Raw genomic sequence first — 23,391 nt, 5'->3', positions numbered from 1 at the left:
CTGATCTTATAATGAAAGATTTCAGATTTTCACAGTTGAGTACAATATTAGCAGTGAATTTGTCATATATGGCCTTTATTATGTTGAAGTATGTTTCCACTGTACCCAATTTGTTGAGAGTTTTTAACATAATTGAATGTTGAATTTTGTCAAATGCCTTTCTGCATCTATTGAGATAATCATATGATTTTTGTCTTTAATTTTCTTAATGAGGTGTATCATATTGATTGATTTGTGATGTTAATACCTTTTCGCATGCCTATTATAATTCCCACTTCATCATGGTTTATGATTCTTTTAATGTATTGTTGAATTTGGCTTGCTAATATTTTGTTGAGAATTTTTGCATCATATTTATCAGAAATCTGTCAGCCAGCTTTCAAAAAGCACACTTAAAATGATTAATTCGAATTATCAAAAAGAAAAAAGAACAAAGAAAAGTGAACAGAGGCTAAGGAATCTATGATAAACCATCAAGCAGATGAATATAATCATTAGGAGAGTATCAGAAGAAGACATGAGAAAAAGATAGGAGATAATTGAAGGAATAATGGTCAAAATTTTCCCAAATTGGAGGAAAGACATGTATCTACAAATCCAAGAATCTCAATGAAATCCAAATAGGAAATGTCAAAGACACCTGCACCAAGGGACATTATAATTGAAATATTGAAAGACAAGACAAAGAGAGAATCTTGAAAGCAGCAAGAAAATAGTGACTGGCAGTGTACAAACCTTCAATAAGATTAGCAATGGATTTTTTAGCAGAAAACTTGGAGGCCAGAGGCAGTGGGATAATATATCTAAATTGCTGAAAGAATGAAATGTTAAATGAAAATCGTGTATCCATCAGAGTAATTAGGCAAGAAAAACAAATATAAAGCATACGAATTGTAAAGGAAGTTGTAAAATTTTCTCTGATTGCAGATGACATGATTATCTGTGTAGAAAATCCTAAACATTCCACAAAATTTTGTTAGAACTAATAAACAAATTAGGCTAAGTTACACAATAGAAATCAACACAAGAAAATGTTTCCTTTTTATACAACAACAATGACCAATCCAAAAAGGAAGTTAAGAAAAACATTCCATTTGCAATAGTATCAAAAAGAAAAAAATACTTAGAAATAAATGTAACCACAGAGATGAAAGACTTCTACACTGAAAGTTGTAACATTGTTGAAATAAGTTAAAGACACAAAATTATCAAAATATATCTCATGTTCTTGGACTGAAGAATTTAATATAATTAATGCGTTGATACTACCCAAAATGATCTGCAGATTCAATGCAATTCTTGTTAAAGTACTAATGATAGTTTTTGCAAAAATATAACAATCCATACTAAAATTTATATGAATTCCCAGGGGACCCCAAATGATTAAAAAAAATGTTGAAAATGAACAAATTTTCAGGTCTCACACTTTCTGATTTCAAATATTACTACAAACTATGGTAATCAAAAAAGTGTGATAATAACATAAAAACAGACATATAAGACCAAGAAATAGATGAGAGAGCACAGAAGTACACACTCACACATATTGTCAAATGATTTTCATCAAGATTTCTAAAACTATTCAATGGGGAAATAGTCTTTTCAACAAATTTTGTGGAAAAAAACTGGTTGTCCACATGTAAAAAAATGAAGTTACACCTTATATTATACCATACACAGACACTCACACACACACACACACACACACACACACACACACAAAAGCCCTTAAAATTGATCAAAGTGATCAATGTAAGAGTTAAAAGTATAAAACTCCTAGAAGTATATATAGGGGAAAAGATTCATGATATAGGACTTGGCAATGATTTCTTGAATAGGACATCAAAAGTACAGACAACAATAACAAAAAAAATACATAAGTTGGACTTCATCAAAATTAAAAACTCTTGTGCATCAAAAGACATTATTAATAGAGGCAAAAAGCAATCCACAGAAAGAGAAAAAAATACCTGTAAATCATATATCTGATAAGTGATTGATATCTAAGACATATAAAAAACTCTTCCAACTCAACAACAACAACAAACAACCAACTCACTTTATTTTTTTAATTTTTATTTATTTATTTGTTTTTCAGAATGCGGGCCTCTCACTGTTGTGAACTCTCCCGTTCTGGAGCACAGGCTCCAGACGCGCAGGCTCAACAGCCATGGCTCACAGGCCCAGCTGCTCCATGGCATGTGGGATCCTCCCGGACTGGGGCACAAACCCATGTCCCCTGCATCGGCAGGCGGACTCTCAACCACTGTGCCACCAGGGAAGCCTCCAACTCACTTTAAAAGGGAGCCAAGGACTTTTTCTTTTTTTGGCCACATGTGAGATCTTAATTCCCCAACCAGGGATCTAATCTGTGCCCCCATGCCCCCTTAAACACTGGACCACCAGTGAAGTCCCCCAATGACTTAAAATAAATTTTATTGGAGTAGAGGTAATTTACAATGTTGTGTTAGTTTCTGTTGTACAGCAAAGTGAATCAGTTATACATATACATAGATCCACTCTTTTTTAGATTATTTTCCCATATAGGTCATTATAGCGTATTGAGTAAAATTCCCAGTGCTTTACAGTAGGTCCTTATTAGTTACCTATTTTATATAAGGTAGTGTTCATATACCAACACAAACCTCCTAATTTATCCCTCCCCTCCTTTCCCCCCTGAGTAAATATAAGTTTGTTTTCTACATTTGTGACTCTAAAAATAAGCCAAAGACTGTAATAGACATTTATTGGAAGAAAATATTCAGAAAGTAAATAGGCACATGAAAAAAAAATGTCAGCATACTAGTCATCAGGGAAAAGCCAATCAAAAGCAAAATGAGATACTGCTTTGCACCCATTAGATTTGCTGTTATAAGTAAGAAAAAAGTAAAATGAATCAAAATTGAAGAAACAGAACATAAAAAATGTTGGTGGGGATTACAAAACTTATAACAGTTTTACATTTCTGGGGGCTGTGTCAAATGGTGAAGCCATTGTGGAAAACCATACAGTGGTTCCTCAGAAAATTGAACACAATTAATATACAAATTAGCAATTTTTCTGGGTATATACCCAAAACAAGTGAAAGAAGGGACTTGAACAGATATTTGTATACCCATGTTCATAGCAGTTTTATTCACAATAGCCTAAAAAGGGAAACAATTCAATGTACATTAATGGATGGATGGTTAAACAAGTTATGGTATAACCATATAGTGGATTATCATTCACCCTTAAAAAGGAAAGAAATTCTGATGCTTGCTACAATATAAATGGGAGGACATTATGCTAAATAAAATAAGCCAGATATGAAATGACAATTATTGTATGATTCCACTTACATGAAGTACCTAGAGTAGTCAAGCTCATAGACAGAAAATACAATGTTCTTGTCAGTAGTTGAGGAGGGGGGAATGGGCTATCCTTGTTTAATGAATACAAGGTTTCAGTTATGAAAAATTTATGGAAATGGATAGTGATAATAATTGTACAACAATTTGACTGTACTTAATTTCATTAAAATGTATATTTAAAATAGTTAATTGGTTAATTTTATGTTATGTTTACTTTACCATGCTAAAAAGTAATTGCCATGATTTGATATCACACAGAGTGTGACAGAGTATAATTAAATAGGCATTCAATAACAGAAAAAACTAGAAAATATCAAAATGCATGGAAACAATGTAATTCTAAGTAATTCATAGGTCAATGGATGAATGAATGTAAATTAAAAAGACAAAATGAATGATTATGGTAATATGACACATCACAATGTGTGAGATGCAACAAAACTGGGAGATTATTTATAGCTTTAAATACATATATTAGAGAGGTGAAAGAAGTTAAAAGTCATTGATCTCAATTTCCAATTCAAAAAGGTAGAAAAACTACAGCAAATGAAACTTAAGGAAAATATAGGAAAAGGAAATATAAACTTAAAAGCAGAAATAGAAAACTGATATACAATGGTGAAAGTTCAACACAGTCACACATTTATTTTTTATGACATTAATAAAATTAATAAACCCATAGCAAGATTGATCAAGAAATAGAGAATGCACAATTTACCAATATAAGAAATAAAAAAAGGAGTAATCTTGAAGACCCTGCATACATTAGAGCATAATAAGAGCATATTATAAACAACTTTATTCCAAAAAAGTTAACACATTAAATGAAATGGACAAATTCCTTGAAAGACATAATTTGCTAAAACTGATACAAAAAGAAATGCAAAATCTGAATAGTAAGGTCATTTATTAATTAAAACAAATCTGTAATTAAAAACCTCCCTACGAAGAAAATTCTAATCCTGGATGGTTTCCCTGGTGAATTCTGGCAAACACTTATGAATGATACCAGTCTTACACAAAAATGGAAACATTCTCCAACTCTTTATATAAGCCTAGCATAACCATAATACCAAAACCTGACAAGGACATTGCAGGAAAGAAAGATGATAGCCCATATTAAACTTAGATACAAAAATTCTTCAACAAAATATTAGCAATTATAATCCAGTGATATATAAAAAGAATAATGCATCATGACCAATTAGAGTTTATTCATGCAAGGTTGGTTTAACATTTGGAAATCAATCAGTATAATTCTACATATTAGCATACTAAAGGGGGAAAATATGATCATCTCATAGAAGCAGACAAAATATTTGACGACACTGAAAACCCATTGATAGTAAAACTCAAAATTAGCAAGAGAGCTTATTTAATTTGGTAGATAATGCCCACTGAAATTTATAGAAAATATTAATTTAATGGTGTAAAATGGAACACTTAACCCCTGATGTTATAATTATTCAAGGATGACCACCAGTACCACTTATATTTATTATTTAATGGAAGTTCTAACTAATTGGATAAGACATTGGAAAAGCAATAAAATAATCATTCACATAGGACTTGACAATGAGCATATAAAATCTAAAAAAAATATTAGAAACTCTTAGAATTAATAATGGAATTTAACGAGATCAGCACTTACAAGGTCAATATAAAGTATCATTTTATCCATATACTAGCAGGAACATTAAAATTTATACTTTAATTATAATACCATTTAAGATACCATTAAAATATTAAGTACCTAGGAAATAATTCTGAAGAGAGATATGCAAGGTTTCTACGTGGAAAACTACAAAAATATCACTGAGAAAAACTGATAACCTGAATAAATTCCTCGTCCTGCATTAGAGGACTTTGTATTAAGATGTACGTTCTCCAAAAACTGATATATAGATTCGAATCAAAACCAATAAAAATCCCAAAAGACTTTTTGTTGAGTATAATGAGCTGATTTAAAAATGTATACAGAAGGACCTGGGGGAAGATGGCGGAAGAGTAAGACACGGAGATCACCTTCCTCCCCACAGATACACCAGAAAATCATCTACACGTGGAACAACTCCTACAGAACACCTAATGAACACTGACAGAAGACCTCAGACCCAGCAAAAGGCAAGAAACTCCCCACATAACTGGGTAGAGCAAAAGAAAAAAGACTAAACAGAGACAAAAGGATAGGGACAGGACCTGCACCAGTGGGAGGGAGCCATGAAGGAGGAAAGGTTTCCACACACTAGAAGCCCCTTCGTGGGTGGAGACTGCAGGTGGCGGAGGGGGAAAGCTTTGGAGTAGCGGAGGATAGCACAGCAACAGGGGTGAAGAGGGCAAAGCAGAGAGATTCCTGCACAGAGGATCAGTGCCGACCAGCACTCACCAGGCCAAGAGGCTTGTTTCCTCGGCCGCCAGGGTGGGCAGCACTGGGAGCTGAGGCTCGGGTTTTGGGTTTCAGTCAGAGCGCAGGGAGAGGACTGGGGTTGGCAGCATGAACACAGCCTGTAGGGGTTAGTGCACCACGGCTAGCCAGGAGGGAGTCCGGGAAAATGCCTGGAGTTGCTGAAGAGGCAAGAGACTTTTTCTTCCCTCTTTGTTTCCTGGTGCACGAGGAGAGGGTATTAAGAGTGCTGCTTAAAGGAGCTCCAGAGACAGGCGCGAGCCGTGGCTAAGAGCATGGACACAAGAGAAGGGCGTGGGACGCTGCAGCTACTGCTGCCACCGCCAAGAGTCCTGTGTGTGAGCGCAGGTCACTGTCCTGCCCACCATTCCGGGGACCTGTGCAGCCTGCCATTGCTGGGGTCCCGGGATCCAGAGATGGCTTCCCCGGGAGAGCGCACAGCACGCCTCAGGCTGGTGCAATTTCATGCTGGCCTCTTCCACTGCAGGCACTCGCCACACTCCGTACCCCTCCCTGCCCCCGGCCTGAGTGAGCCAGAGTCCCCGAAGCACCTGCTCCTTTAAACCCGTCCTGTCTGAGTGAATAACAGACGCCCTACAGTGACCTAAATGCAGAGGCGGGGCCAAATCCAAAGCTGAGACCTGCGAGCTGTGAGAATAAAGAAGAGAAAGAGAAATCTCTCCCAGCAATCTCAGGAGCAGTGGATTAAAGCTGCACAATCAACTTGCGGTACCCTGCATCTGTGGAATACATGAATAGACAACGAATCATCCCAAATTGAGGAGGTGGACTTTGAGAGCAAGATTTATGACTTTTTCCTCTTTTTCTCTTTTTATGAATGTGTATGTGTATGCTTCTGTGTGAAATTTTGTCTGTATAGATTTGCTTCCACCATTTGTCTCAGGGTTCTATCCATCCGTTTTTTACTTTTTCTTTAATTTTTAAAATTTTTTAATAATTATTTTTTATTTTAATAATGCTATTATATTTTATCATTCTTTATTCTATTTACTTCATCTTCTCTCTTTCTCTTTTTCCTACCTTCCCTCCTTCCTCCTTCCCTACCTTCCTGCCTTCTTTCTTTCTTTCTTTCTGTCTACTTCTACTAATTCTTCCTTTCTAATTTTTCAGCCTTTTATTCTGAGCCAGGTGGATGAAAGTCTCTTGGTACTGAAGCCAGTGCTGTGCCTCTGAGGTGGGAGAGACAATTTCAGGACACTGATCCACAAGAGACCTCCCAGAATCACATAATATCAAAAGGTGAAAATCTCCCAGAGATCTCCATCTCAACACCAGCAACCAGCTTCACTCAATGACCAGCAAGTTACAGTGCTGTCACCCTATGCCAAGCAACTAGCAAGAGAGGAACACAATACCACCCATTAGCAGAGAGGCTGCCTAAAATCATAATAAGGCCACAGACACCCCCAAACACACCACCAGACATTGACCTGTCCACCAGAAAGACAAGATCGAGCCTCATCCATCACAACACAGGCACCAGTCCCCTCTAACAGGAAGCCTAAACAACCAACTGAAACAACCTTAGCCATTGGGGACAGACACCAAAAACAATGAGAACTATGAACCTGCAGCCTGCAAAATGGAGACCCCAAACACAGTAAGATAAGCAAAATGAGAAGACAGAAAAACAAACAGCAGGTGAAGGAGCAAGATAAAAACCCACCAGACCTAACAAGTGAAGAGGAAATAGGCATCTACCTGAAAAAGAATTCAGAATAATGACAGTAAAGTTGATCCAAAATCTTGGAAATAGAATAGACAAAATGCAAGAAACAGTTAACAAGGACCTAGAAGAACTAAAGATGAATCAAGCAATGATTAGAAACACAGTAAATGAAATTAAAAATACTCTAGATGGAATCAATAGCAGAATAACTGAGGCAGAAGAACGGATAAGTGACGTGGAAGATAAAATATTGGGAATAACTGCTGCAGAGCAGAAAAAAGAAAAAAGGATGAAAAGAACTGAGGACAGTCTCAGAGACCTCTGAGACAACATTAAATGGACCAACATTCGACTTACAGGAGTTCCAGAAGAAGAAGAGAAAAAGAAAGGGACTGAGAAAATATTTGAAGACATTATAGTTGAAAACTTCCCTAATATGGGAAAGGAAAGAGTTAATCAAGTCCAGGAGGCACAGAGAGTCCCATACAGAATAAATCCAAGGAGAAATACACCAAGACACATATTAATCACACTGTCAAAAATTAAACACAAAGAAATCATATTAAAAGCAGCAAGGGAGGGCCTCCCTGGTGGCGCAAGTGGTTGAGAGTCCGCCTGCCGATGCAGGGGATACGGGTTCGTGCCCCGGTCTGGGAGGATCCCATATGCCGCGGAGCGGCTGGGCCCGTGAGCCATGGCCGCTGAGCCTGCGCGTCCGGAGCCTGCGCGTCCGGAGCCTGTGCTCCGCAACGGGGGAGGCCACAACAGTGAGAGGCCCGCATACCGCAAAAAAAAAAAAAAAAAAAAAAAAAAAAAAAAAAAAAAAAAAAAAAAAAAAAAAAGCAGCAAGGGAAAAACAACAAATAATACACAAGGGAATCCCCATCAGGTTAACAGCTGATCTATCAGCAGAAACTCTACAAGCCAGAAGGGAGTGGCAGGACATAATTAAAGTGATACAGGAGAAATAACTGCAAACAAGATTACTCTACCCAGCAAGGATCTCATTCAGATTTGATGGAGAAATTAAAACCTTTACAGACAAGCAAAAGCTGAGAGAGTTCAGCACCATCAAACCAGCTTTACAGCAAATGCTAAAGACCTTCTCTAGGTAAGAAACACAACAGAAGGAAAATGCCTACAATAACAAGCCCAAAACAATTAAGAAAATGGGACTAGGAACATACATATCGATAATTACCTTAAATATAAATGGACTAAAGGCTCCCACCAAAAGACACAGATTTGCTGAATGGATACAAAAACAAGGCCCATGTATATGCTGTCTACAAGAGACACACTTCAGACCTAGAGACACATACAGAGTGAAAATAAGGGGATGGAAAAAGATATTCCATGCAAATGGAAATCAAAAGAAAGCTGGAGTAGCAATTCTTATATCAGACAAAATAGACTTTAAAATAAAGACTATTAGAAGAGAAAAGAAGGAAACTACATAATGATCAAGGGATCGATCCAAGAAGAAGACATAAAAATTGTAAATATTTATGCAGCCAACAGAGGAGCGCCTCAATACATAATGCAAATACTAAGAGCCATAAAAGGGGAAATCGACAATAACGCACTCATAGTGGGGGAATTCAACACCCCACTTTCACCAATGGACAAATCATCCAGAATGAAAATAAATAAGGAAACACAAGCTTTAAGTGATACATTAAACAAGAAGGACTTAATTGATATTTATAGGACATTCCATCCAAAAACAGCAGAATACACATTTTTCTCAAGTGCTCATGGAAGATTCTCCAGGATAGATCATATCTTAGGTCACAAAAGAAGCCTTAGTAAATTTAAGAAAATTGAAATTGTACAAAGTATCTTTTCCGACCACAATACTATGAGACTAGATATCAATTACAGGAAAACATCTGTAAAAAATACAAACACATGGTGGCTAAACAATACACTACTTAATAACGAAGTGATCACTGAAAAAATCAAAGAGGAAATAAAAAAATACCTAGAGACAAATGACAAAGGAGACACAGTGACCCAAAACCTATGTGATGCAGCAAAAGGAGTTCTAAGAGGGAAGTTTATAACAATACAATCCCACCTAAGAAACAGGAAATATCTCGAGTAAACAACTTGACCATGCACCTAAAGCAATTAGAGAAAGAAGAACAACCCCCCCCCAAAGTTAGCAGAAAGAAAGAAATCATAAAAAACAGATCAGAAATAAATGAAAAAGAAATGAAGAAACAATAGCAAAGATTGATAGAACTAAAAGGTGGTTCTTTGAGAACATAAACAAAATTGTTAAACCATTGGCCAGACTCATCAAGAAAAAAAAAGGGAGAAGATTCAAATCAATAGAATTAGAAATGAAAAAGGAGAAGTAACAACTGACACTCCAGAAATACAAAAGATCATGAGAGATTATTAGAAGCAACTGTATGCCAATAAAATGGACAACATGGAAGAAATGGACAAATTCTTAGAAAGGCACAACCTGCCAAGACTGAATCAAGAAGAATAGAAAATATGAATAGACCAATCACAAGCACTGAAATTGAAACTGTGATTAAAAATCTTCCAACAAACAAAAGCCCAGGACCAGATGGCTTCACAGGTGAATTCTATCAAACATTTAGAGAAGAGCTAACACCTATCCTTCTCAAAATCTTCCAAAATATAGCAGAAGGAGGAACACTCCCAAACTCGTTCTACGAGGCCACTATCACCTTGATACGAAAAGCAGACAAGGATGTCACAAAGAAAGAAAATTACAGGCCAATATCACTGCTGAACATAGATGCAAAAATCCTCAATAAAATAGGAGCAAACAGAATCCAACAGCACATTAAAAGGATCATACACCATGACCAGGTGGGGTTTATTCCAGGAATGCAAGGATTCTTCAATATACACAAATCAATCAATGTGATACACCATATTAACAAATTGAAGGAGAAAAACCATAAGACCATCTCAACAGATGCAGAAAAAGCTTTTGACAATATTGAACACCCATTTATGATAAAAGCCCTGCAGAAAGTCAGCACTGAGGGAACTTTCCTCAACATAATAAAGGCCATATATGGCAAACCCACAGCCAACATCATCCTCAATGGTGAAAAACTGAAAGCATTTCCACTAAGATCAGGAACAAGACAAGGCTGCCCACTCTCACCACTCTTATTCAACATAGTTTTGGAAGTTTTAGCCACAGAAATCAGAGAAGAAAAATAAATAAAATGAATCCAAATCGGAAAAGAAGGAGTAAAGCTGTCACTGTTTGCAGATATCACAATACTATACATAGAGAATCCTAAAGATGCTACCAGAAAACTACTAGAGCTAATCAATGAATTTGGTAAAGTAGTAGGATACAAAATTAATGCACTGAAACCTCTTGCATTCCTATACACTAATAATGAAAATAATTGAAAGAGAAATTAAGGAAACACTCGCATTTACCACTGCAATAAAACCGATGAAATACATAGGAATAAACCTATCTGAGGAGACAAAAGACCTGTATGCAGAAAACTATAAGACACTGATGAAAGAAATTAAGTTTGATACAAACAGATGGAGAGATATACCATGCTCTTGGATTGGAAGAATCAACATTGTGAAAATGATTCTACTACCCAAAGCAATCTACAGATTCAATGCAAACCCTAATCAAACTACCAATGGCATTTTTCACAGAACAAAAACAAAAAAAAAATCACAATTTCTTTGGACACACAGAAGGGCCCGAATAGCCAACTCAAACTTGAGAAAGAAAAATGGAGCTGGAGGAATCAGACTCCCTGACTGAAGACTATATTACAATGCTACAGTAATCAAGACAGTATGGTTCTGACACAAAAACTGAAATACAGATCAGTGGAACAGGATAGAAAGCCCAGAGCTAAACCCATGCACATATGGTTAACTTATCTTTGATAAAGGATGCAAGAATATACAATGGAGTTAAGACAATTTCTTCAATAAGTGGTGCTGGGAAACCTGGACAGCTACATGTAAAAGAATGAAATTAGAACACTCCCTAACACCCTACACAAAAATAAGCTCAAAATGGATTAAAGACCTAAATGTAAGGCCAGACACTATAAAATTCTTAGAGGGAAACATAGGCAGAACACTCTATTTCATAAATCACAGCAAGATCCTTTTTGACCCACCTCCTAGAGAAATGGAAATAAAACCAAAAATAAACAAATGGACTTCATGAAACTTAAAAGCTTTTGCACAGCCTAGGAAACCATAAACAAGATGAAAAGACAACCCTCAGAATGGGAGAAAATATTTCCAAATGAAACAACTGACAAAGGATTAATTCTAAAAATATACATCCAGCTCATGCAACTCATATCAAAAAAACAAACAACCTAATCCAAAACTGGGCAGAAGACCTAAATAGACATTTCTCCGAAGAAGACATACAGATTGCCAACAAACAAATGAAAAGATGCTCAACATCACTAATCATTAGTGAAATACAAATCAAAACTACAATGAGGTATCATCTCACAGCAGTCAGAATGGCCATCATCAAAAAATCTACAAATAGGGCTTCCCTGGTGGCACAGTGGTTGAGAGTCCGCCTGCTGATGTAGGGGACACAGGTTCGTGCTCTGGTCAAGGAAGATTCCACATTCTGCAGAGTGGCTGGGCTTGAGAGCCATGGCCGCCGAGCCTGTGCTTCTGGAGCCTGTGCTCCACAACGGGAGAGGCCACAACAGTGAGAGGTCTGTATATCACAAAAAAATAAAATAAAATAATATCTACAAACAATAGATGCTGGATAGGGTGTGGAGAAAAGGGAACCTTCATACACTGTTGCAGAGAATGTACGTTGATACAGCTATTATGGAGAACAGTATAGAGGTTCCTTAAAATACTAAAAATAAACTACTATATGACCCAGCAATCCCACTACTGGGCATATACCCTGAGAAAACCATAATTCAGAAAGACACATGCACCACAATATTCATTGGAGTTCTATTTAGAATAGCCAGGACATGGAAGCAACCTAAGTGTCCATCGACAGGTGAGTGGATAAGGAAGATATGGCACATACATACAATGAAATTTTACTCAGCCATAAAAAGAAATGAAATTGAGTTATTTGTAGTGAGGTGGATGGACCTAGAATCTGTCATACAGAGTGAAGTTATTCAGAAAAAGAAAAACAAATACCGTATGCTAAAACATATATTTGGAATCTAAAAAAAAATAAATTCTGATGCACCTAGGGGCAGGACAGGAATAAAGATGCAGACGTAGAGAATGGACTTGAGGAGGCGGGGAGAGGGAAGTGTAAGCTGGGACAAAGTGACAGAGTGGCATGGTCATATATACAAACATAAAATAGATAGCTACTTGGAAGCAGCCGCATAACACAGAGAGATCTGCTTGGTGCTTTGTGTCTGCCTAGAGGGTGGGAGGGTCATGCAAGAGGGAGAACATATGAGGATATATGTATAGCTGATTCACTCTGTCATACAACAGAAAGTAACACTCTATTGTTAAGCAATTATACTCCAATAAAGATGTTAAAATATAATATATATATATATATTGTTCACAAAGACTAAAGAAATACTGATTTTCCCAGAGGAAAATATAATAACACGCTCTCTGGCTAGAACGAAGTAATACTGCAAATATGTATTCTTATATTTTCATCACATTATCCAGATTGTGCAAGCAGTCAACACCTGCTATTGCATTTACTTCCCAGTTGTACTTACTGCCTATTTGGAGTCAAGACCTTTGATGAACTAGTCTTACAATTACAAGAATCCATCCCAGGCTTTGAGTACTGGTGTTTGTGGCAGAAATCCAGTGGGAGTTGATAGCGTTGTAAGTAGCATTTCAACCAAACTGCAGGTATGGTACTCGATAAAGCTGCCAGCTTTTGCACTCAAAGTGTATTTATGGGCAGAATAATAACTTATAAAAATGGCATCCCGAGACTCCATATTTATTCTCTTTCAATGATTCCCAGATCATATTTGCTCAGTTTACAAGTTAAACGAGGATTTTCTTCCTAGCTCTCAGCCTAGGAAATTCCCATTAGGATAAAAACAAAGCTGTATTTGCTCAACCTCTGACACTATCACTTGGAATGACATTTCTGCAATTCAAGCTCAAGATCAGATCATGTTGAAACATAAGCTGGAAGCTGCATCAGTTTTACCAACTTCCCCATCATTTCTGATATATTTGTTGCTTTCTATCACTATTGAAATTCCAAATGTGGCCCTTTACGACAGGTTAAAAATATATTTTTTTAAATTACATCAGTAAAGAGCCCAAATTCTCCAATTTGATATCATAAATAATTTGTTCCATAACTCCTAAATTGGTAGAATTGTCATTCAGATTGGATTCTTAGACATAACTATATTTCTAGGTAGCTATTAAGCTGTATATCATGCATTGCAGTAATAGCTACAAAAGATTCACTTAATAGTGATATAGCTGGACATTGCGGTTGCCACTTTTCAAAAGGTCTATCTAAAATATGCTAGATCAGAATGATTAATAACATTGAATCAAAGTATTATGGCTATAAAAGAGAGAACAGAAAAAATGTAATGTTAGTGAAATTTGGTGAGTTTAAAGTGAAAAAGTACATGTGATTCAATTTGTTGTTGATCTTAGATGTATTGGGCTATTTTCACAAATGTATAAAGATTGGCAATAAAATCTCTCTGTTGGCTGCAATACTCTTTCTGCATGAAATTTTAAAGCACAGGTTCAGCCACTTCATAGAAAAAGCCAACTGGAAATCCTGAAAAAAAAATCTCATAATAAAATAAAACTATGCACCATAGTTACTAATATTATAATTAACATATTCTTTTTCTATTGTTTTGTAACAAACATAGCAGCTTAAAGCAAAACTCATTTATTAGCTCATAATTCTATAAGTCATCATCTGCCTGGGTTCTCTGCTCAGGGTCTCACAGGGCTGAAATCAAGGTAATGGTTGAACTGAGTTCTTATCTGGAGTCTCTGAGGAAAATTTCCCTTCTATCTCACTCTTGTCATTTGCAGAATTCAGTTCTTTGTGGTTATAGGACCTAGGTCACCATTTCCTTTCTGACTGTAGACTGGGGGTCACTCTCAGCAACTAAAAGCCACCTATATTCCTTGTAATATGTTCCCCTCCATATTCAAGCTAGCAACATGTTAAATCCTTCCAGTGCTTCAAATCTCTGGCATCCACTTCTACAACTAGACACAGAAAATGCTGCTTTTAAAGAGTTCATGTGATTAACCGAGGCTAACTCAGGTAATTTTCCTTTCTCAAGGTCAACTCTGCCATATAGTATAACCTAATCATGGGAGCAAGATCCATAATATTTATAGTCCCAGATATTGTACAGAATGTGTACACGGGGTGTGTGTGGAAAATCTTGGGGACCATCTTAGAATTATGCTAACCACATTTAGAAAATTTAGACTCACAGTTAATTAATTTAAAAAATGATGTTAAGCACCTAACGTGTTGAGCACTGTTCTATTTGAGTTCTTATTTCCAACCAGAAATTAGGGCTTACTCAATATTGTAAATCTGAAACAATCTACTAGAGAGTTTTAGAGTACAACTTTGTGATAAAACAGATGAGAGTTGAATTTCATGTACACCACTTATTGGCTGCATAACCTTGAGTAAGTTAATTCATTTCTCTGAGCTTCAATTTCTTCCAAAAATAGGAATAATGATGGTATCTATTTCAGAGGATTGAGATAATGTCCAAAAAGTGTTTAACACAATCATGACATATATCAATTACTCAAAAAATAATAATAAAACGTGTTACACAACTTTTTGAAACCCATATAACAGTATGCCCAGGAGATTTTATATTTTTCTTCTTTGCAAGATCTGGTGATGGATACTTTATATTCTCCGAATTTTTCTTTCACTATATAACTCCTCCTGAAGATATGCTGATATCTGTGTCCATGGTAACACCTTCAGGCAGCATTAACTGTAATGCACATCAAGGTTACCATTAACTGAGGCAATAATGCTGACCCTTTTCTGGAGAGGATGGCAGCTCTGTGGTGCATGGATGATCTCATTTCAGCTTTTATTCAGCTAAATGATCTCTGAAGAATCGTTCTTCCTCTCAATATAAGAGAAATTAGAAAACACACACATTCATATGCTCACCATGTTCATCATAATTGAACCTCAAGATAAAGAAGCATTGATGGGAATCTAACCACTATACTAAAAAAACCTAATATTTCTACTTTTAGCTGAGAGATTAGAAAACTTTTATTAAGTTTTACCAATGGCTATACTCTACCACTAAGCAGAGACTCCATGGGAAAAATTATATATCCAACAGAGTTTGCATTTGACTAAGAACAGGGAAGTGTACAAAAGGCATGGATATGCAGAGAAATATGTAGGACTTCTACTAATGGAGAACCAGTCTAAATTCAAAGTCATACTTGTACTTTTTACAAGTACAAGAGACAGACCAACAACAAACAGCCATATTTTAAATTTTGAACTAAATAATTTCATACGGTTTTAGAGAAATACAGTTGCTGAAGAAGCTGTGAAGGATGATCCTTTATCTATGTCCAGAAATTTAATAATGCAGGAGATTGATCATCACATTCAGAAATTGAAATTATCTGCTTTTGCTGCATCCCATAAGTATTGGGTCATCGTGTTTTCATTGTCATTTGTTACTAGGTATTGTTTGATTTCCTCTTTTATTTCTTCAGTGATCTCATGGTTATTTAGTAGTATATTGATTAGCCTCCATGTGTTTGTATTTTTTAAAGATTTTTTTCCTGCAATTGATATCTAGTCTCATAGCATTTTGGTTGGAAAATATACTTTATATGATTACAATCTTATTATATTTACCACATTTATAGCAATACAATCCTACCTCAAGTAAACAGAAACATCTCAAATAAAAAAACCTAACATCACACCTAAAGCATTTAGAGAAAGAAAAACAAAAAAAAACAACAAAAGTTAGCAGAGGGAAAGAAATCATAAATCTCAGATCAGAAATAAATGAAAAAAAAAATGAAGGAAACAATAGCAAACATCAATAAAAGTAAAAGATGGTTCTTGAGAAAATAAACAAAATTGATAAACCATTAGTCAGACTCATCAAGAAAAAAAAAAGGAAGAAGACTGAAACCAACAGAAATAGAAACAAAAAAGGAGAAGTAAAAACTGGCATACCAGAAATACAAAGGATCATGAGAGATTGCTAAAAGCAACCATATGCAAATAAAATGGACAACCTGGAAGAAATGGAAAAATTCTTAGAAATATACAACCTTCCGAGACTGAACCAGGAAAAAATAGAAAATATGAACAGACCAATCGCAAGCACTGACAATGAGACTGTCATTAAAAGTCTTCCAACAAACAAAAGCCCAGGACCAGATGGCTTCACAGGCGAGTTCTATCAAACATTTAGAGAAGAGCTAACACCTATCCTTCTTGAATTCTTCCAATTATAGCAGAAGGAGGAGCACTCCCAAACACATTCTACAAGGCCACCATCACCCTGATACCAAAACCAGACAAAGATGTCACAAAAAAAGAAAGCTACAGGCCAATATCACTGCTGAACATAGATACAAAAATCCTCAACAAAATACTAGCAAAGAGAATCCAACAGCACATTAAAAGGATCATACACCATGATCAAGAGGGGTTTACACCAGGAATGCAAGGAATCTTCAATATATGCAAATCAATGTGATAAAACATTTTAACAAATTGAAGGAGAAAAGCCATATGATCACTTTAATAGATGCAGAAAAAGCATTTGACAAAGTTCAAAACCCATTTAAAATAAAAACACTCCAGAAAGTAGGCATCCAGGGAGCTTTCTTCAAAATAATAAAGGCCATATATGACAAAACCACAGGGAAGATCATTCTCAATGGTGAAAAACTGAAACCAATTCTACTAAGATCAGGAACAAGACGAGGTTGTCCACTCTCACCACTATTATTCAACATAGATTTGGAAGTTTTAACCACAGCAAACAGAGAAGAAAAATAAATACAAGGAATTCGAATGAGAAAAGAAGTAAAGCTGTCACTGTTTGCAGATGACATGATTCTATACAGAGAGAATCCTAAAGATGCTACCAGAAAACTACTAGAACTAATCAATGGATTTAGTAAGGCAGCAGGATAAAAAATTAATGCACAGAAATCTCTTGCATTCCTATACACTAATGATGAAAAATCTGAAAGGGAAATTAAGGAAACACTCCCATTTATCACTGCAACAAAAAGAATAAAATACCTAGGAATATACGTACTTAAGGAGACAAAAGACCTGTATGCAGAAAACTACAGACACTGATGAAAGAAATTAAAGATGATATAAACAGATGGAAAGATATACCATGTCCTTGGATTGGAAGAATCAATATTGTGAAAATGAATATACTACCCAAAGCAATCTACCAATTCAATGCAATCCCTATCAAACTAGCAATGTCATTTTTTACAGAACTAGAACAAAAAATTTCACAATTTGTATAGAAACACAAAAGACCCCGAGTAAATAAAGCAATATTGAGACAGAAAAACGGAGCTGCAGAAATCAGGCTCCCTGACTTCAGAATATAATACAAAGCTAAAGTTATCAAGATAGTATGGTACACACCCATAAACAAAACTATAGATCAGTGGAACAGGATAGAAAGCCCAGAGATAAACCCACGCACATATGGTCACCTTATATTATAAAGGAGGGAAGAATATACAATGGAGAAAAGATAGTCTGTTTAATAAGTGGTGCTGGGAAAAATGGACAGCTAAATGTGAAAGAAGGGAATTAGATCACTTCTTAACACCCTACACAAAAATAAACTCAAAGTGGAGTAAAGACCTAAATACAAGGCCAGACACTATCAAACTCTTAGAAGAAAACAAGCAGAACACTCTAGAACATAAATCACAGCAAGATCCTTTTGACCCACCTCCTAGAGAAATGGAAATAAAAACAAAAATAAACAAATGGGACCAAATGAAACTTAAAAACTTTTTCACAGCAAAGGAAACAATAAACAAGATGAAAAGACAATCCTCAGAATGGGAGAAAATATTTGCAAATGACACAATGACAAAGGATTAATCTCCAAAATTTACAAGCAGCTCATGTAGCTCAATACCAAAAGACAAACATCTCAATCCAAAAATGGGCAGAAGACTTAAATAGACATTTCTCCAAAGAAGATATACAGATTGCCAACAAACACATGAAAGGTTGCTCAACATCATTAATCATTACAGAAATGCAAATCAAAACTACAGTGAGGTATCACCTCACAGCAGTCAGAATGGCCATCATTCAAAAAATCTACAAATGATAAATCCTGGAGAGGGTGTGGAGAAAAGGGAACCCTCTTGCATTGTTGATGGGAATGTAAATTGATACAGCCACTACGGAGAACAGTATGGAGGTTCCTTAAAAAACTAAAAATAGAACCACCATACAACACTGCAATCCCACTAGTGGGCATATACCCAGAGAAAACCATAATTCAGAAAGAGTCATGAACCACAATGTTCATTGCAGCTCTATTTACAATAGCCAGGACATGTAAATAACATAAGTTTCCATCGACAGGAGGATAGATAAAGAAGATGTGGCACATATATACCATGGAATATTACTCAGCCATAAAAAAATTGAAATTGAATTATTTGCAGTGAGGTGGATGGACCTATAGTCTGTCATACATAGTGAAGTAATTCAGAAAGAGAAAAACAACACTGTATGCTAACACATATATATGGAATCTAAAAAAAAGAAAAAAAAATGGTTCTGATGCACCTAGGGCTGGACAGGAATAAAGGCACAGATGTAGAGAATGGATTGGAGGACACAGGTAAGGGATGGGTAAGCTGGGATGAAGTGAGAGAGTGTCATGGATATATATACACTACCAAATGTAAAATAGATAGCTAGTGGGAAGCAGCCACATAGCACAGGGAGATCAGCTCGGAGCTTTGTGACCACCTAGAGGGGTGGGATTCGGAAGGTGGGATGGAGACACAAGAGGGAGGGCTTATGGGGATATATGTATACATATAACTGCTTAAGGTGTTTATACAGCAGAAACTAACACAGTGTTGTACCGCTGTTATACTGCAATAAAGATGTTAAGAACAAATAAGAAATTGAAATTAAGAAAGTATGGACTATGCTATCCTTCTCATTTTCATGGTTATTTTGTTTAGGGCTGGAGTTATATAGTAAAGGAGTGTTTGTAGCTTATATTTGGTGGTTTCAGGGCCTTCCAATCTAAATTAGTGATTGAATTTTTTATAACAAGGAGTTATTCCAATTAACACTTTCCAATCCTTTTGAAGAATGTTTGTTGCCCAAAGGGACAAAAGTCTATCAAAGAGGATGTACCTTAAAATGGCATTAAATACATATATATATCAGTATGAGATATTTGAAGTTTTGATATTTTATACAAGATAGCCAATCTCTAGAGCATTATCCTCTAGATACAGTTCACTTTGGAACCTTTAAATATGTACTGAGATACATATTCAACTCCATATCTGGGTCATCATATCAAGTCTTTGCTGAATAACAATAGAACTGGAAACTACTTTTTGAGGTATTCTATAAGCTCTTAAGCAGTTGGAAGCTGTCCCAAACCAGTGGGTTAGCAATCTAATTAAGTACTTAATTTTAAAAATTGAGCCCTTGGTGTTATCCCTTACTAATCAGATGGCTGATTGCAAGATAGGAGTGGAAGGAGGTAGGAATGAGAACTAAAATACTTAACAGAAGTTACCTGCTAACTCACATTGACAGTGGCTAGCAAAAATCAGATAACAGTGTGACGTGTTGAACAGTATAAAATGACTTAATGTTGACCTTTGAGAAAGGTGAGAACTCTAAAAATGTCATGTCAATTAAACACAGATAATTTGAGAAACGTCATAGATCTCCATTCTAGAATAGGTGGGCTTGGAAAAGAGAATTTAGTTAGCCATTAGTGCTTTTCACCAAAAATTTCTGGTTCTCCTTCTGGACAAATGGTGAAAATGTACTACCCTGTCTCCTTGAAATTAGATATGGCCATGTGAGTTTTTGTCATTGAAATATGAACAAAAGTGACTCATGTCATTTTCAGAGTGAAACCTTAAGAGCCAGAGTGCAATTTATTGAATTCTTTCCTTTGCTCTGCCATAGTGACTGGCAATGCCCTGGATTATAGGGACTTCAGTAGTCTGGGAAAGTGAGAAATAAACCTTGATATTTTAAGCTAATGAAACATTGAGACTGTTTGCTTCCATAATGTATTCTCCAAGCCTATGTTGACAATTACAAGGACCATAAAATCCGTTTCTGAATAAGAGAAGTAATGAAAAGCTAATTAGAATGAAGCCCTATTTTTATAACAGAGGGAGATGGGCACACTTTCTGGCTCTTATCTTTTTATTTTTTTTACATTTTTATTGGAGTATAATTGCTTTAAAATTGTGTGTTAGTTTCTGATTTATAACAAAGTGAATCAGTTATACATATACATATATCCCCATATTTCTACCCTCTTGCATCTCCCTCCCTCCCACACTCACTATCCCACCTTTCTAGCTGGTCAAAAAGCACCGAGCTGATCTCCCTGTGCTTTGTGGCTGCTTCCCACTAGTTATCTATTTTACACTTGGCAGTGTATATATGTCCATATATACACTACCGCTCTCTCACTTTGTCACAGCTTACTCATCCCCCTCCCCATATCCTCAAGTCCATTCTCTTGTAGGTCTGCGTCTTTATTCCCATCTTGCATCTAGGTTCTTCATCACCTTTCTTTTATTTATTTATTTATTTAGATTCCATATATATGTGCTAGCATACAATATTTGTTTTTCTCTTTCTTACTTCACTCTGTATGACAGGCTTTAGGTCCATGGACCTCACTACAAATAACTCAATTTCATTTCTTTTTATGCCTGAGTAACATTCCATTGTACATATGTGCCATATCTTCTTTATCTACTCATCTGTTGATGGACGCTTAGGTTGCTTCCACGTTCTGGCTATTGTAAACAGAGCTGCAATGAACATTGTTGTACATGACTCTTTTTGAATTATGGTTTTCTCAGGGTTTATGCCCAGTAGTAGGATTGCTGGGTCGTATGGTAGTTATATTTTTAGTTTTTTAAGGAAACTCCATAATGTTCTCCATAGTGGATGTATCAATTTACATTCCCACCAATAGTGTATGAGAGTGCCCATTTCTCCACACCCTATCCAGCATTTATTGTTTGTAGAATTTTTTATGATGGTCATTAAGACTGGTGTGAGATGATATCGCATTGTAGTTTTGTTTTCCATTTCTCTAATGATTAATAATATTGAGCATTCTTTCATTTGTTTGTTGGCAATCTGTATATCTTCTTTGGAGAAATGTCTATTTAGGTCTACTGCCCACTTTGCATTGGGCTGTTTATTTTTTGATATTGAGCTGCATGAGCTGCTTGTAAATTTTGTAGATTAATCCTTTGTCAGTTGCTTCATTAGCAAGTGTTTTCTCCCATTCTGAGGGTTGTATTTTCGTCTTGCTTATGGATTCCTTTGTTGTGCAAAAGCCTGTAAGTTTCTTTATGTCCCATTTGTTTATTTTTGTTTTTATTTCCATTTCTTAGGAGGTGGGTCAAAAAGGATCTTGCTCTGATTTATGTCCTGGAGTGTTCTGCCTATGTTTTCCTCTGAGAGTTTGATAGTGTCTGGCTTTACATTTATGTCTTTAATCCATTTTGAGTTTATTTTTGTGTATGGTGTTAGGGCGTGTTCTAATTTCATACTTTTACATGTAGCTGTGCAGTTTTCCCAGCACAAATTATTGAAGAAGCTGTCTTTTCTCCATTGAATATTCTTACCTGCTTTATCAATGATAAGGTGATCATAGGTGTGTGGCCTTATCTCTGGGCTTTCTATCCTGTTCCATTGATCTATATTTCTGTTTTGGTGCCAGTATCATACTGTGTTGATTACTGTAGCTTTGTAGTATAGTCTGCTGTCAGGGAGCCTCACTCCTACAGCTCCGTTTTTCATTCTCAAGATTGCTTTGGCTATTCGGTGTCTTTTGTGTTTCCATGCTAATTGTGAAATTTTTTTTTCTACTTATGTGAAATATGCCAGTGGTGGTTTTATAGGGATTGCTTTGAATCTGTAGATTGCTTTGGGAAGTAGAGTCATTTTCACAGTGTTGATTCTTCCAATCCAAGAACATGGTGTATCTCTCCATCTATTTGTATCGTCTTTAGTTTCTTTCATCAGTGTCTTAAAATTTTCTGCATACAGATCTTTTGTCTCCTTTGGTAGCTTTATTTCTAGGTATTTTATTATTTTTGTTGCAATGGTAAGTGGGAGTGTTTTCTTAATTTCACTTTCAGATTTTTTTTCCTTAGTGTAAAGGAGTGCCAGAGATTTCTGTGCCTTAATTTTGTATCCTGCTACTTTACCAAATTCATTGATTAGCTCTGGTAGTTTTCTTGTAGCATCTTTAGGATTCTCTATGTATAGTATCCTGTCCTCTGCAAAGAGTGACAGCTTTACTTCTTCTTTTCCAATTTGGATTCCATTTATTTCTTTTTCTTCTCTGATTGCTGTGGATAATTCTTCCAAATCTATGTTGAATAATAGTGGTGAGAGGGGGCAACCTTGTCTTCTTCCCTTATCTTAGTGGAAATTATTTCACTTTTTCACCATTGAGAACGATGTTGGCTGTGGGTTTGTCATATATGGCCTTTATTATGTTGAGGAAATTTCCCTCTATGCCTACTTTTTTGGAGAGTTTTTACCATAAATCAGTGTTGAATTGTGTCAAAAGCTTTCTCTGCATCTATTGAGTTGATCTTATGGTTTTTCTCCTTCAATTTGTTAATATTGTGTATCACTTTCATTAATT

Source organism: Mesoplodon densirostris, chromosome X, assembly GCF_025265405.1.
Source record: "Mesoplodon densirostris isolate mMesDen1 chromosome X, mMesDen1 primary haplotype, whole genome shotgun sequence".
In the NCBI taxonomy this organism is placed as follows: Eukaryota; Metazoa; Chordata; class Mammalia; order Artiodactyla; family Ziphiidae; genus Mesoplodon; species Mesoplodon densirostris.
Note: the sequence above shows the minus strand (reverse complement) of the source record.